This window comes from Plecotus auritus (assembly GCF_963455305.1).
Source record: "Plecotus auritus genome assembly, chromosome: 9".
In the NCBI taxonomy this organism is placed as follows: Eukaryota; Metazoa; Chordata; class Mammalia; order Chiroptera; family Vespertilionidae; genus Plecotus; species Plecotus auritus.
The window spans coordinates 44,601,378-44,618,455 of record NC_137783.1 but is presented as its reverse complement, the minus strand read 5'-3'; the positions used below and the strand labels follow the sequence as shown (position 1 = coordinate 44,618,455).

Sequence of the window (17,078 nt, the reverse complement as noted above, 5' to 3'; positions counted from 1 at the left end):
ACCAAGCTTCCCCGACTCTGGCCTGCCCTGGCCTCCTCTCCAGGCTACAAAGTTTCAATTGTAGAAGATAAATAAATCCCAGATACCAGGGCCTCCGCTTAGGTCGCCAGGGGGTGTGGCCAGCCTGCAAACCACCACAGGCTCCTCGCCCAGGCTGCCCCATGCCCCAAAAGAACCCCCACCCTGATCCAGGACACCCTTCAGGGCAAACCAGCCGGCCCCCACCTGTGCACCAGGCCTCTATCCTATATAATAAAAGAGTAATATGCAGATTGACCATCACTCCAACACACAAGATGGCTGCCCCCATGTGGTCAAAGATAGCTGCCCTCATGTGGACACAAGATGGCTGCCACAAGATGGCCAGCAGGGAAGTGCAGTTGGGAGGGACCAGGCCTGCAAGGGAGGGCAGTTGGGGGCAATTAAGCCTGCAGGGGAGAGCAGTTAGGGGTGACCATGCCGGCAGAGGAGGGAAGTTGGGGGCAACTGGGCCTGCAGGGAAGGGCAGTTGGGGGGGACCCAGGCCTGCAGGGGAGGGCAGTTGGGGGGGGACCAGGCCTGCAGGGGAGGGCAGTTTGGGGGGACCAGGCCTGCAGGGGAGAGCAGTGGGGGGGACCAGGCCTGCAGGGGAGGGCAGTTTGGGGGGACCAGGCCTGCAGGGGAGGGCAGTTTGGGGGGACCCAGGCCTACAGGGGAGGGCAGTTTGGGGGGACCCAGGCCTGCAGGGGAAGGCAGTTGCGGGGGGGGGCCAGACCAGCAGGGGAGAGCAGTTAAGGGCGAGGAGGCTGGCAGGGGAGGGCAGTTGAGGGGGACCAGACCTGCAGGGGAGGGCAATTAAGGGTGACCAGTCTGGCAGGGGAGGGCAGTTAGGGGTGACAAGGCAGGAGAAGTTAGGCATCAATCAGGCTGGCCGGGGAATGGTTAAGGGGTGATTAGGCTGGCAGGCAGAAGCAGTTAGGGGCAATCAGGAAGGCAGGCAGGCGAGCAGTTGGGAGCCAGCAGTCCTGGATTGTGAGAGGGAGGGCCGACTGCCCGTTTAGGCCCGATCCTAGGATCGGGCCTAAACGGGCAGTCGGACATCCCTCGAGGGGTCCCAGATTGGAGAGGGTGCAGGCTGGGCTGAGGGACACCCCCACCCCCGTGCATGAATTTCATGCACCGGGCCTCTAGTATTTACATAATGGAATACTATGTGGCTGTGAAAAAGAAGGAACTCTTACCCTTTGAGACAGCATGGATGGACCTGGAGACTATTATGCTAAGCAAATAAGCCAGTCAGAGAAAGACAAATATCCCATGATCTCACATATGGAATCTAATGAGCAATTAAACTGACAAACAAAACAGCTCCAGAGGCGTGGATGCATAAAAGGAATAACAGATCTCAGTGGGGAGGGGGTTGAAGGGGACAGGAAGAGATTAACCAAAGAACATATATCCATATACGCATAACCCATGGACACAGACAATAGTGTGGAGAAGGCCTAGGGTGGGGCAGTGCTTGGGTGGAGGGTGGGAAAAGGGAGGAAAATGAGGGACATCTGTAATACTGTCAACAATAATAAAATAAAATACATTTTAAAAAATAATAAATAAATATGTAAGAAATAAAGTAAAGCCATCTGGGGTCTGGGATTGCAGAAGCCCTTCACCTACTAAAATTAAATGTTTGTGAAATGTTTTATTTTTTCTAAACTAAAAGTCTACGAGTTAAAAACAGAAGGTGGAGGAATGTTTGTAAATACTTCCAAGTGTTCAGCATGGGGGCTGCCATGATGAGGGATGGGGTGGCCTTGAGCTTGGGCCTCGGCATTTGAAGGTCCGAGTTCTGGCAGGGATGTGTCATCATTGTCACACATTGAAATGACACCTCAAGGTGGGCTTGGAGCCCGGAATGGATGAAGATGAGCAGAGTGGCTGACAGCCAGCTGAGGAGCCACAGCAATTGGGAGCAGGTACAGGGCAACAGTGGGGGAGGGCATAGGGCAGATAGACCCCTGAGCTGGAAGGAGCTGCAGGAGAGGCCAGCCCTGCCCTTGGTCAGGGTGAACAAGCCTCCCTCTTAGCTCCCTGACAGGTGGAGGCAGAGAAGGGGCTCCTGCCTGCTCTAAGGCCAGCAAAGACCCGTCACACATGGGCCTGGAGGCTGTGGAGTTTGGGACCCTCAGGAAAAACAAAGGGCCATTTCTAGCACCTTGTTGCCTGCCTCCTGGCCTGGGAAGCCCCCTACCTCTGGAGCTCCCCATGGGGGTAGCCTGTCTGGCAGAAAGCTCTGTCTATATGGGGTCTTGGATTGGGGAGGGGGGCTATAGTGAACATTTTGAGGACAAGTGGTAGTATATCTGAATATGAACTGTGCGTTGGATAAACAAGTTGACTTCCTTGGGTGTGATGATAACTGTGGACACGAGGAGAATGTTCTTGTTGGTAGGAGACAAAAGCTGAAGTGTTTAGAGGTGAAACATCTTGACGTCTGTAATCTTCAGATGGTTGAGAGAGAGAAACACAAACGGAGTAAATTTAGCAATTGGTGAGGACGGACATGTGTTCACTGTGCTCTGCTTTCAACTTCTCTGTAGGCCTGAAAGTTTTCTAAATAAAATGCTGGGGCCAAAAATAGTTTTTAACAAAAAAATTATCTTAATCTAAGCTGTTTTAGGAGCAGCTAGTTTTCCACACATCCCCGGCTCTCCCCCTTGGAGACGGAGAACGCATCTCATCTGGAGGGAAGAAGTCTGTAAGCCACGGCCAAAAGAGTCACGTGTGCAAGTGGCTTGAGCCTTGCAGTTTTGTTCTTTTCCACCCTGATTAGCCGCCAGTACTTAAGATCAAGTGTCCGCGTTCCTGGAGGGCCCCCTATAGTCCTCCTGGGCCCTCCCCCAGCCTCTGGGGGTCCAACCCTTGTCCCGAAGCATCCTGTCCTTTCGTGTCACAGCACCTACCGTTCTTCATTCAACAAGCCTTCAAGTCCCCCAGCCTCCTGGCCACTGTCCTGTGAGTGAGCTTGTTTTCTCCCTGGGGGGTCACGGAATACAGACCCCAGCAGCCCAGACACAGGCCACCTGCTCTGAACCCGCCTCCCTGAATCTGACCACGGCCACTGGGCTGATTCCTAACCCCTCAGAAGCCCTTCTGCTCCCGTTGCTGGCCTGGGGCATGTGGCTTTCTGGTCCCAAGGCAAGACTGACCTCCCACCTGGGCAGCCTTCCTGGATGAGGCCCTGCAGCCCCTGAAGGGCTGGCCCTGCTGCTCAGGTTTGATCAAAAAGCCTGCGAACCTTAAATGTCCATCAAAAGAAGAATGACTAAAGTAAACTGGTATATATTTAAGCGATAGAATACTATACAGCAATGAAAAGGAACGGATTAGATCAGTACATAATGATACAGATTTAAAAAAAAAAAAAAATCTCATGATGCCTTCATCCCCCTCCCTTCCTATGACCCACAGGTTGAGAACCACTAGCAGGGTCGCCTAAGACCATCAGAAAACACAGATATTTACATTACAATTCATCACAGTAGCAAAATTACAGCTATGAAGTAGCAACGAAAATAATTTTATGGTTGGGGGTCACCACAACATGAGGAACTTTATTAAAGGGTCGCGGCATTAGAAAGGTTGAGAACCACTGAGCTAATGGGACATACGGGGCATGTCACAAGGCAAGTTCCAGAATCCTTCCCTCCCTTCCTCCATCCTGCTGCCTGGAGCCCAGATGTGGTGCCTGAGCACGTGAGGCCATACCCTAGGAATGGCGAAGATCAAGTTCCCTGAGGCATCCAGGGACCACAGAGCTCTGGGCTTGGAAATGACACAGAAATAAACTTCCATCTTGTGTAAACCACTGTCATCTGGATTTTCCTATTCCTCGAGGCCAAATCTAATCCTGACTAATGCACTCGTTATTTTTAGATCTGACCCTCGGTGACCACACACCACATGCAACATGAGGGGACCTGCTTCTTTCCCTGCCTGCAGGAGAAGGTCACGCTTCCCCGCGGCGAAGGTCAGGCTGCACCGGGGGCTGGCGGTTCCATGCTGGGACAGAGCAAGGCCAGGGTGCTGGGCGCCCAGCCCATGCCGGGGCCTGGGGGGGTCACAGAATACAGAAGAGAGCGTCCCCAGCCACCAGGGCCCATGGCAATGCACACAGGTGAGCGACCATTGATGGCTAGACCATGGCTCCGAGTCACATGCAGAAACTTAGAAAGTTCTAAGCAGCTAAACGTTTGCTGCACGCTATAGACTAGAGGCTTGGCCTCCATTGCTCCAAAAAGGCAGGCAGAGACTACGAGAGTCCCCCGACTCTCCCTGTCCCTCTCAGAGCCTTTCTGAGCAGGGGAACTCCCTGGAAAACCAGAAAATATCATTGGATGGGAGGGACCCTGCCTGCTGGGCTCTTTCTCGGAGGAGCACGGGGAGGGGAGTGAAAAATCCTCAGGGAAGGGCAGCCATTCTGCTCCTGAGAAAGCCTGAAGCTCCTGCCCATCAACAGGTTCCAGGCAGGTTGGGGTTGGGGTGGGGGAGGGCGGAATGCTGCGGGGAGGACCCTGGGGAAGACAGGGGTAAGAGTACCTGACATGCTCACCTGCTCCGCTCCAGGAAGTTGTGCCTCCGGACACTTCAAGGTCAGGAGAAACCTAGAGTCTCCTGAGACCCCCACTTAGGGTTCTGGCCCCACCCACACTCTCCTGGCTGCTTCCAGGGACTGTACCCCAAAGGGCCGGTGGGAACTTATGCTTGAACCCCACTTCCTACCTCCAGCAATGTCACAGGGCCCTGAAACATCATTTCAAGGAGCTGAGAAGAACTATGATGGCCGTCTGTTCCCATCCCCTCCACCCCAGTGGCCTCCAGTCTAGACTCCCTTACCTGGCATTCAAGACCCCCCTTTCCCACCCGCATACCCCTCCATCTTTTATGAAAGTTCCATGTGTCAAAGAGCCAGGAGCAGAGCTGCTGTGCTGACTCCTGGGTCAGAAAAAGGGGGTTGCAGAGCCTCCTGCCCCAAACCCACCCTGAGGCCTCGCTTAGGGAGGAACGGCTCCATCCAGGGACACTGGCCAGAATGTTCAAGGCCTTTCCTGCTTGGAGGTCCCAGGGCACATCCAGCCCTTCCCTGCCTCCATGCCTCTGCCCACCCTGGTCCCACAACCAGGGATGCCATTCCCACTCTCCCTTTCACCCCATCCATCAACAGCCAGTGGAAATGCCCCCTCCCCTTCCAAGCGGTCCAGCACACAGCCTGTACCCCACACACCCTGGCCTTGAGTCCACGGCCTGGTGTTGGTAAGTACACGCCTCATCTCCCGACTGAATCCGATGCTCCTCCGGGGGCCCCAAAGGCTGAACCCACAAGAGCTGTAGGTTCCTTTTGTGAAATGAATTCCACCTTCACTATCTCATTTCAGCTTCAGAACCCTATGAGAAGGGCAAAAGCACAGGCTACTGTGCCATTTAGCAGGTGAAAAAAACAGGCTCGGCGCGGCTGTGTGGTTCAGTGGGCTGAGTGTCATCCCATGCACCAAAAGTTGCAGGTTCGATTCCCGGTCAGGGTACATCGGGGGTTGGGTCCCCAGTCAGGGTGCATACGGGAGGCAACCAATCAATGTTTTTCTCTCTCCTTTCTTCTTTCTCTAAAAAAATTAATAAAAACATATTAAAATAATAATAACAACAAAAACAAAACCCTGAGGCTCAGAGAGTTCACTACAGGACACAGCAAGAGAACCAGGCCTCTGGTTTCACCACCTGGGCTCCTTCTACTGCATCATCTGGCCATCCCTCTCCCATTTCTCCTGAAGACATCCTCACTTTCCGAAAAGACATTGGGAAGCTCAAAGCAGGGGCCTGGTAGCAGGAACAGAACAAGCTGGACCCAGAGAAGAGTGCCCCTCCCAGGACCACAGCCTCACACACCCCTGGCAGCCAGATGCCCAGGGTGGGTAACAATGGAGCTAAAAATAGGACAGGAGGCTGAGTGACCAGCTGCAGGAAACATCTGCCTCAGCTGCAGAACAAACACGCAGGAAGTCACTGCGCTGCAGGGCTCCCCTACTGTGGGGCAGCAGAGAGCTGGAGGGTGAGGAGACGATAACACTTTCAGGTCTGTATCCAGGGCCGGGGCTCGGACCAGCCCACCACCTGCCCTGGGCCTTGTCCCCCAACTCCCAGCGCGCACGCACACGCACACACACACACAGACAGACAGACACACACACATACACTACAGAGTCTAAATCCCCCTTGGGCTGGCCAGAATGTTCAAGGCCCTTCCTGAACCAATGTGTATCTTAGAATCAGTGGCCCCTTCGAGACCCTAGTCTGTTCCTCTCGTTTTACAGATGAGGAAACAGAGACCTGCCCACCGTCACCGAGACATGGACAGCAGGGGAGGACAGGGGTCTCCTCCCCTTTCCCCCTGCACTGCCCCACTGATCTGCTTCGCTGGCATGTCCACCCAGGGCCAGGGAAGACCCTGACCAAGAAGAGCTCTCCTGCTCCAGAGAATGAAGCACATTGAACAGAGGAGACAGATTTCATAAGAGACTTCAGTTAGACTCAAAGAGGAACCACATGGCGACCCATGACCTTCAGGCCCAGCCTCCCTCTCTGGCCTATTGCTCCCCAACTCCCACCTTTGTGCTCTGAGCTCCAGCCAAAGTGAACTTCCTACCAACCCTGCAGCAGACAACATCTCCACACGCTTTTGCAAATAACTAACAGTAACAAAAATGATAATAAAGCAGAGGTGCATCTTACCAGGCCGGGGGTCTGGGGGTGGGTATTCCACCGTCTATGTAAGGCAGAAATTACGCCTTTGGAAATCCTTTAATAGCCCATAAAGGACAAGGCTGGGCTACCGCTCTGTTGGTCCAACCTAGTCAGTCCTTCTCCAGCGACGGGACAGATTCCACTGCCTCTTCTGCCGAGCAGCAGACACAGTTTGAGGCCCATACACCAGCCAAACGTGCCTTCATTCCACACCTTCCTGCCTCACTCCCTCGGCCTAGCTCACTCCCATCCCTGCACCAGGAAGCCTTCCTTAACCTTACCCCAGCCACATCCCACCATGGAGGTGGCTCCATGAGGCCCCCCAGGCCGGGGCTGAGGCTGGCCTTCAATGGCATCCCAGTGCTTGGCACAAAGGAGCCACTTGACTGAACAAAACTGGAAAGATTTTTAAAGAACAAAAAAAAAGAATCAACTCTACGGGTGTCTGTGTTCTGAGCATAAATGAGACAATGCAGACAGGATTGTAGCCCAGAATGCAACCGGCACCCCATAAACGCAGCCCGTTCAATTGCTTATGAAAAATGACGGAGGGGAGGTGGGGGATGATGACCTCTGGGTCCCACACAGCAGAGGTTAATAAAGAAGGGATAGGGATGTCCCTTTTGGGCCAGGAAGGGGGGAGGGTGACTCTGAGGGGTCCCTGTCTGGGAAGCAGTCCCCACCCATTCAGGAGAGTTGCCTGGCTGAGACCCCTCTCTCCAGGGGAGGCAAGAAAAATGGGGCGGCCCTGACCGGTTTGGCTCAGTGGATAGAGCGTCGGCCTGCGGACTGAAGGGTCTCAGGTTCGATTCCGGTCAAGGGCATGTACCTTGGTTGCGGGCACATCCCTGGTGGAGGGTGTGCAGGAGGCAGCTGATCGATGTTTCTCTCTCATCGATGTTTCTAATTGTCTGTCTCTCTCCCTTCCTCTCTGTAAAAAATCAATAAAATATATTTTTAAAAAAAGAAAAAGAAAAATGGGGCGCCTATGAAGTTCCCTGGGCGCTTCACTTACTCCTGAGGACCAAACACATTCGCCTTGAGTAGGATTTGCAATCACAAATGATGAGTGTTTAACCCCAAATGGCTTACCTCTCCACTCCCCACGCTGTCTCTCAGGTTAGGGGGAGAGGAAAAGAATGGCAGCAGGCACACTGCCCTGGACCCAGAGAGCAGCCCAGCACTGCACAAAGTCCATCTACCTGTCATCCAACCCAAAGTTCCGACAGCACGCTCCTCGGGGTCCCGGGGTCCCCAATACCTTCCAGGGCTCTGCAGGTCAAAACTATCCTCAGGTCAGTCATAAACCACCTGCCTCCCTCACCGTGAGAGCAGCTGATGGACCAAAAGCCACGAGGGTGAACTGCTAGAGGCTCAGCAGGCACGGACCCTGAACGGGGCTGGCCATCGCTCACAGCGACGGAGTGTGGCAGCGTCACTCAGGATGTCCCTGAGGAAGCAGTAAAACTGATTAATTTCACCAAATCGCAGCCCTGAGTGCATGTCTTTTTAACATTCTGTGTGATGACATGGAAGTGCACTTGGGCTGGTTGCTGGAGTACGACAGGTGTCTGAGTGGAGGCCAAGCCTCTCTGTCCACGGAGCACCACGGAACACCACTGTACTGGGAAGAACGCCGACAGACAAAGGTGGTTGTTCAGAACTGGGGATCGGGAGCATGGCCTCAAAGCTGAGCAAGGTGAGCCTGCCTCTTCACAGAGAACAGCTGGCAGCGTTGGTTGCCAATGGTAAAGTGTGAGCATTCAAGGGGAAAATCAGAATTTTGGAAAACTTGCACCAGCCACTGGGAGTTTGATGGCGTCCCAACACATAAAGATTTTGCCGTGCGAGTGATGTTAACATACAGGGTGGGGCAAAGTAGGTTTACAGCTGTGAACACAGAGTTTATTCTTGTATTATTATTTATTAATTATTGTATTATTTTCCATAAGAAGAATTGTAAACCTTTTGCCCCTCCTTGTACGTAATTTTCGGATATGATGAAATGAAATGTGCCCACATTTGGAACATCTGTATAACTCAGTGAGGCAATATTTCCCCAATGACCAAATATTTGATGTTTCAAAATCATGCCTGGGTCAAAGATCCATTCATAGCGCAAGACAGTCCAATGGATTTCAATGTAACAAAATATGCAAAGTTCATCAACATGTTTTTCAGATTCTATATTTCAACTAAACTTTAAGAAATTATCACCTGCCAAAACCGGTTTGGCTCAGTGGATAGAGCGTCGGCCTGCGGACTGAAGGGTCCCGGGTTCGATTCCGGTCGAGGGCATGTACCTTGGTTGCAGGCACATCCCCAGTGGGGGGTGTGCAGGAGGCAGCTGATCGATGTTTCTCTCTCATCGATGTTTCTAGCTCTCTATCCCTCTCCCTTCCTCTCTGTAAAAAATCAATAAAATATATTTAAAAAAAAAAAAAAAAAGAAAAAGAAATTATCACCTGCCAAGTGTGTAAGTAGTATCACAGGAAATATCCATAGGCTAATAAACTACTCCCTTTTGCTTTTTTTTAACTATATTTTTGTTGATTTCAGAAAGGAAGGAAGAGGGAGAGATAGGAACATCAATGATGAGAGTCATTGATTGGCTGCCTCCCGCACGCCCTCACACTGGGGATTGAACCCACAACCCAGGCATGTGCCCTGACTGGGAATTGAACCGTGACCTCCTGATTCCTAGGTCGACACTCAACCACTGAGCCACGCCAGCAGAGCTACTTCTCTCTTTTTCACTTATCTGTGTGAAGCTGGATTTTCTTCATAGACTTTTTTTTTTTTTTTTTAGTATATTTTTATTGATTTCAGAGAGGAAGGGAGAGGGGAAGAGAGAGAGAAACATCAATGATGAGAGAGAACCATTGATTGGCTGCCTTCTGCATGCCCCCTTCTGGGGATTGAGCCGCAACCCAGGCATGTGCCCTTGACCGGAATCCAACCTGGGACCCTTCAGTCCGCAGGCTGACGCTTTATCCATTGAGCAAACCAGCTAGGGCTCTTCATATATTTTAATCAAAAATAACATATCAGAGCAGATTGAAAGCAGGACCAGATGTGAGTATCTGTCTTCTATTAAACAAGATATCAAGGAGATTGGCAAAACTGCAAAACAATGCCACTCTTCCCACTATGTTTTGTGTTTTGGAAAAATAGTTATTTTTTCAGAAAAAAAATTATTTATGTTAACATATAATGAGTTTGCTATTGTCATTTTTAAAAGGAAAGTATAAATATATGTTTTTAAATATACTCAGCTTTAATTTTTAATATGGTAAATATCAGTTTATGTGTATAACCCACACAAACAAAAGCTCTTTAGGGTCTCCAATGTTTAAGAGTGTAAAGGAAGGAGCCCTGAGACTAAAAGTTGGCACATAGCTGTGATTTAATCCCCACAGTAACCCTTTGGTTTTGTGTGCCAACATTATTCCCATTTTACAGGTACAAACACTGAGTCAGCACAGAGCGTCTGGGTAACTCACCCAGGCGGCCGGGAGCTTCTGCGTACATGCTCAGATCCTACAAGCTATCCATCATATTAGGGTCCTAAAGGAAGTGCAGAAAGATGAACGATAACATGTTACAAAGGAAACCATGCAAGTGAAAGAAGAGAATGCAAGTAAATATTGGCATAATCTTGGGGTATAAAAGGAATTTCTATGCAAAATACTAAAGATACACAGTTAACTATCAATAGATCAGACTGCACAAAATGGTCGGCTTCTAACCAACACAGAAAAACCACAAAGGCAAATGGCAAACGGGATAAAAATATAGTCAACATATTTTTATTTATCATATTCAATATAGTCTTTTGTTCAAACAAATGAGAAAGTAAGTACATCTTGAGAGTAAAATGGACCCACCCCCCCCCAAAAAAAAACAGAGAAGAAATACAAATGGCCAATAAACATGAGAAAAAATGGTCCCCCTGATTTGTAAGTTAAACACTGGGAACGATGGGACGCCGAGCATTGCCTAGCATGGTGTCACACGAACAGCAGGACAAAAACCCATGTTGATGTGGGTGCCAGGGGTTGGCTCCTTCCCAAGCACCTATTGCCATGTAAACCGGCACAGCTCCCTGGAGACCGATCTGGCAATAATTTTTAAATACCTTAAAATTCTCCGATCAATTGATTTCAAAGGAAATAATCAAAGATATGGCCAAAAAGCGTTGGTTCAGCTTTGTTTATATTAGTGACAGACTGGAAACATCTTTCACATCAACAGTGGTCGAGCCGAATGTACCATGGCTGTCACCATGTGGTCATTAAAGCGCACGGACCGTCAGATGAGCATCACTAATAGAAAGTGGAAGGAAAGAAGTCAACATAAGCAAACGTTGTGAGTCCATTGGTCTAAAACTGAAAAACAGGCCAAATAGTTTATGGTGTTAAAAGTCAGACGAGAAGTCACATCTGGAGCAGGGGGACGGGGGGGGCGGGACGGGGCGGGGTGGGGGCGGGGAAGGCACAGGAGTGCGGGTTCTGGGAGAACGCTGTTCCTTGGCCTGGGAGGCTGTAAAGACTGTGCTCGCTCTGTAAAGTCATTAAGTGGTATACTTGTGAGGGGTATCCCTTTCTGTGCATGTGGAACCTCAACTCAAAAGTTTCAAAAGAAAGAAGTAGCAGTGCATTTACTGACAGAAAAATACGTACTGTGTGCAGTTTTCTTTATTATTATTTCTTTTAGATAGAGGAAAGAACAGAAGGAAAAAGAGAAAGATCGATATAAGAGAAACATTGATTAGTTGCCTCCCAAATGTACCCTGACTGGGAATCAAACCCATGACCTCTCCGTGCATGGCACGATGCTCAACCAACTGAGCGACGCAGGCCAGGGCCTGTATGTAGTTTTTTTTTTGTTTGTTTGTTTGTTTGTTTTTTAAAGACACCAAACAGTATTTCAGAGTTTTGTCCCATTAAGAAGGAGTGAGGGATCTCTCTCTCTCTCTCTCTCTCTCTCTCTCTTTCTCTCTCTCTCTGTCACACACACACACACACACACACACACACACACACACACACACACGGGGAAAATGTCTGGAAGGCTAAATCTCTAAACATTAATGGTGAACTTTGGTTATTGCTGGGAAGTGGGAACATATGATTTTTCTAATCTTCCTGCATTTCTTTCTTTTCTCTGATTTTTCTAAAATGAAGCTATACTACGTACAGAAAAAAAGAAGAAGAAAGACCTACACAGTGTGGCCTCTGATTTCTGTAAGGTTCTGAATCAACCTTACAGCCACAAGGCACCCCTGGCCCACAGGAAACGGTCAGAAGACTGAGGACGTTCCCGAGGTGCCACTGATGGGGAGCTAACTCCTTCCCATGGAAGGAACCCGGACACTGGAGCCAGAAAGACCTGGGCAGACCACAGTGCTGCCCCCATCAGAGGCCCAGGCTGGTCCTGACCTCTCTAAATCTCAGTTTCCCTAAGTGCAGTGAGGGTCAAATCAGAACATGGAAGCCCCGGTCTGACAGTGCTCAGGGAAGTTCTCACACACAGGCTCCCCCAGGTTCCACAGAAGAAATGGGGGCCCAGGAAGGCTGGGCAATATCCCCAAACCACCAGCCTGCGACTCCGGGGCCCCCACAGAACCCCCACAACTGAGTGTGGTCCAGAGGTCTGCCTGCTGGTCCTGACCTCAGGAAGTGCGCTGCCCTCGCTGGGCCTCAGTACCCCAGGGTAAAGAGCAGGGTAGGCATTGAACTTGACCTCTGGTAGCCTCCCTCAAGCCCCACACCCATCATTCCCATGAAACGGCCATGTGGAAGGCTGTAGCAGGAAAGGTGGATGGCTGATCCAGACAGGAAGTGACCTCACAGGATGAATGACAGGCCAGCATTCCATCAGGAGCCCCACCTGCTGGTGACCTTCGGGGTCATGGGAGCCAGGAGTAGGTAGGCATGCAGAGGCCAAGCAGGAAACCGGATTTACTGAGGAAGGCCAGGCACATGGCAGACCCGCAGGCGGGGAAGTGACTTCATTTCACACTCTGTCCTCCTCGCTTCCGTCCCTGGCATGGAAGGGAGTTAACCCTGAGAGGGCCATGCTTCCCTCCTCCCTGGCCAACTCCAAACAGGCCAGGGCACGAGAATCAGGCTCGCTCCTCTCCCCACTCCTATATTCCTGATCACAGATATGGAAACGGAGGCTCGGAGAGGCTGACAACGGGGAAGACACCCAGGACTTTTCCCACTACACCAAGGTGCACAGAGGAAGACGTGAACTCAGGAAAGGCTTCCTGGAAGAAGAGGCCAATTCGCTGTGCCTAAGGATGAGCAACCTTGACAGACAAGAAAGGCATTCTGGCAAAGAAAGAGCAGAACCAAGATTCAAACTCGGGCCTACCTGGCCCCAATGTCCAGGCTTATCCCAGCCCATCAGGCAAAACAAAACCTAAAACCTAACACCTAAAACCCGGCCGGAGAGCTCTCAGGCCTCCGGTGGCTTCTGGCGAGGGAAGAACTCTGCCACCTCAAACCTCCAGGGGCAGAGGGACGGGCAGCAAGAAAACACCAGGGCCCAGGAGGGGAAGAAAAATATTTTTATGTTTTTCCCTCTTCCTGTTTATCTATGCTCTCGATCCCAAGCTCCTGTTTGTTCAGGGAGAGTTCTGCCAAGAGTGACATCCTGCCATTGGCCATCCTGGGCCAGGCAGCCCCTACCAGCTTTGTGCCAGGGGCACTGGGGCCCACATCCCCCACAGACCCCTGCCTGGCCCGGGGAAGCTGCTTCATAAAGGAGCTTTCAACAGAAGCCGGGGCCCAGGAAGGAGGACCCGAGCCAGGGAGGTGGGGCTGCTGCCAGCGTCTCCTCAGTGCCAGGTGGCACCGATCAGCTCCACTCTCAGCGCCGATCAGCTGCAGAGGTAAGAAAAAGACTCTGAGCCTGGCCAGGGCACTGTGCTGGGCGTGGGAACGCAGAGCACGGGCTGTGCCGTGAGGCAGACGTGGCATCCAATCCTGGCTGACTGATGACTTGCTGTGTGACCTTGACCAAGTTACTGAAATTCTCTGCGCCTAGTTCCCTTATCTGTAAAATGAGGATAACAGTGGAACTTACTCATAAGGATGGGGTGAGGAGCACCAGAGACAACATAGGGGACGGGCTGGCACCTACTACGTGTAAATAAACATTCTTTATTCCCACTCCCACCATCAAGCTGACCCCCTTACTCAGTCCTGAAGATCTGAGGTGCCTTTAAAATGTGCTCCAAAGCAGTGGTCGCCAACCTTTCAGACCCGCGGACCACCAGTTGGCGACCACTGCTCCAAAGAACAATTACCGCCTTAAAAAGGAATGAAATCTGAGACATGCCACAACATGGATGAGCCTTGAAGACATTATGCTAAGTGTTTAAAGAAGCCAGACACAAAAGGTCAAACACTGTATGATTCCACTTCTAGGAGGTACGGTATCAACTTCAGAGACACACGTAGCAGGGTGGCTGCCAGGGGCAGGGGGTGGGGGCAGGGAGGGAGATGGGGAGTTAGTGTTTAATGGGCACAGAGTTTCCGTTTCAGAAGATTAAAAAGTTCGGGAGTGGGGGGTGACAGTTGCACAGCCATGGGAATGTACTTAATGACACTGAACTGTACAATTAAAAATGGTTAAATTGGTAAATTTTATGGTATGTATATTTACCTCAATAAAAAAAAAATTAAGGGCTGATTCACAAAAGCTTCTTTAGATGCCCGTATTCATTGCTTTTCCTGCTCTTGGAGAGGTCAGAGTCGAGAGGTGAGGCTGGCATGGGAAGAGCTCAAGGCTCCACCTCCCGGGGAGCTGGTACCATCAGAGAACCCAGTGGTGGGAGCTGAGGAAAGAGACACCTGCTGCCTCCGGGGCCTGGGAGGGCTGCAAGAGGAGGTGGCCCCGAGCCAGGCTGCACCAGCCCCAGCCTGAGCCGCTCTGCAGGCTCCTTCCAGTACCAGGCGGGGCTGAGCCAGACAGCGCCACGCTCCTGCACGCCTGCATGCTCCACGGGAAGAGTGCGTGATGTGCAGGGCCCCACTCACACCTCGCACACCCCCACACACTGTCCCAGGCCAAAGATGCCGGTATAGCCCCCACGTGCCAATCCTGACCCCTGCCTGGCCAGCCCAGGAGCCAACATCCAACAAATAACAATGCCTCCTCATCTCTCCCAGTACCCACAACCAAGGAAGGAAACTGTGACTGGCCCACCTTCTCTGGGGCCAGGGATGGGGAAGACGGAGGATGGCCAAGCTCAGAGGATACTCCCAGTGCAAGGAGACAGGAAAAAAAGCCATCCAGAGGCCCCCTGACCCCAGCCCGACCACCTCCCTACAGGCTGGGGTGGGAAGCAGCGGAGGAAGCTTGGGGGTGGGAGGTGGGTAAAATCAGAGGTGAGAATGCCTGGGGGGGATGGCATAGATTCCACCAGGCGTCACGGTATGAACTTGGGCGAGTCACCTCCCTTTCTGGATCTCCTTCCTTAGTTTCCTTCTTGGTCAAATGAGGATTCTGTCCCCTCACCCACCAAGCACCCCTGGGTATACAGCCTAGAGAAGGAAGTGAGCTCGCCAAAGGACAAGCAAGAGTGTTCAGCAGCTTTTCCATAATAACTGGTAACAAGGCAAAAGCTCATCTACGGTGGGGGGGGAGGCACATTGTGGTATGCCCACACAGTGGAATACTACACAGCAATGAAAAGGGGAAACTGCTGATGAATCTTACAGAGTGTATGTTGAGAGATAGAAGCCCGAAGAAGCCAGGCCTGGATTAAAAACAGCTTATATGTATGGTTCCATTTATATAAAGTTCAAAAATAAGCAAGACTAATCCTCGGGAAGTCACTCGGTAGCACGGCCACTTAAGAGTGTGGAAAGGTCAGGTAACTGGCAGGGAAGGGGCCGCAGGGAACACTTCAGGCCACTGGAATGTCCTGTATCTTTATCTGGGTTGGGGTCACACAGGTAATTCATCTGTAACAATATTCATCCAACTATGTTCTGACTTACTGTGTAAATTATTTCTCAATTTGCAGAACAAAATACTAACAGCTAACTAATAACACTGCCTTCCTCTGAGGAATGCAGCGAGGTGATACTGACAGGTGTGTGCAGAAAAGCCACAAAAAGGGTCTGGTACGTGTGCTGGGAGTCAGAAGGACCAGGATTCAAATACTGATGCTCCCTCTGACTGGACACAGTTTTTTTCAGTTTTGACTTTTTGTGGCTGTTGATTACGATTTTTTATTACAAAAGTAATTAGTACTAACTGTCACAAGTCACAGATGAATAAAGAAAAAGTTTATGTCCTACCCTCCAAACCCCCTCCCAGTTGATACATATAACTCCAACCCTGTCTGTTTAATGGAGGCATGCCATTTCATTGTATCGCTACTCATTCAACAAATAAATACCAAGTATCCATCGTGTAAACCAGACAGGCACCGTCCTAGCCTTTCATGGAAGGAAAAGACATTCCAACAAGGCAGGGGGGTGGGGAATTCAACAAGAAATACAACAGAGACACATTTTCTACATTGTGATGTGGGCTACAAGAGGCTGAGATGCTGAGATAAAACATGAGCAAGGTAGTTGAAAGGACATATTTTAGGTCTGACAGTCACAGACGCCCTGTGCTGATATCGAAGGATAGGAAGGTTTCGGCCATGTGAAAAAGCACGCCAGGCAGAGGGAGCGACACGTGCACATGCCGAGATGGGAAGAACGCGGAACTGAAAGGAGACAGTGTGGCCTCCATTGCACAACCCTAAAATCCTTGCGCGCACAGCCTGACATCCTAAGTTTTACTTTTGTAGGATGGACCACCAACATGTGGACTGCTTGGATAAGAAGGCATGTGCCTTTTTAAAAACTCTAGTAGATATTGCCACATTACTTTTCCAAAAGGTTTTAGCATTTCACACAGAAAACAGAATTGCTTAAGAGGGCCAGTTTCCCAATAGCCTCATGGGATCAGGAAGTTATCAATCTTTTTCATCTTGCCCATGTGAAATCTCTCCTCTGCCCTATCTGTAGAGTGGAGCAAATGGCAGGTCCTCCTCCTCAGGACACTGTGAGGTTCACCTAAGTACTAAATCCATCCAACCTGCTGAGCCCTGCGCCGAGCACACAGTGAAGGCTCAACAAATGGGAGTAGGCTCTTCCCGTCATTTTTGAACATGTGCCAGGAGGTAACTGTCCATGCCATCATTACTAGGCTAACCAGGGGAGCTCCCCAAGGGGAGTGTTAAATGCTCAACCTCCCAGGTGCTGCATGGCTGCCCATGGACCGGA

At 50.8% G+C, this 17,078-nt stretch overlaps 1 protein-coding gene across 4 annotated transcripts in view; it reads right to left on the bottom strand.

Annotated features, from left to right (window-relative positions):
* The window catches only part of PALD1 (phosphatase domain containing paladin 1), a 72,534-nt gene that overhangs the window by 40,389 nt on the left and 15,067 nt on the right, over positions 1-17,078 (bottom strand). The window contains exon 1 of one of the 4 annotated variants that reach the window (XM_080688466.1): positions 10,281-10,349. The exons of the other annotated variants lie outside the window; for them this stretch is intronic. The gene's annotated coding sequence lies outside the window, so the exon portion shown is untranslated. Of the gene's footprint in view, positions 1-10,280; positions 10,350-17,078 lie in introns of those variants that run through there. 4 annotated transcript variants of the gene reach the window in all.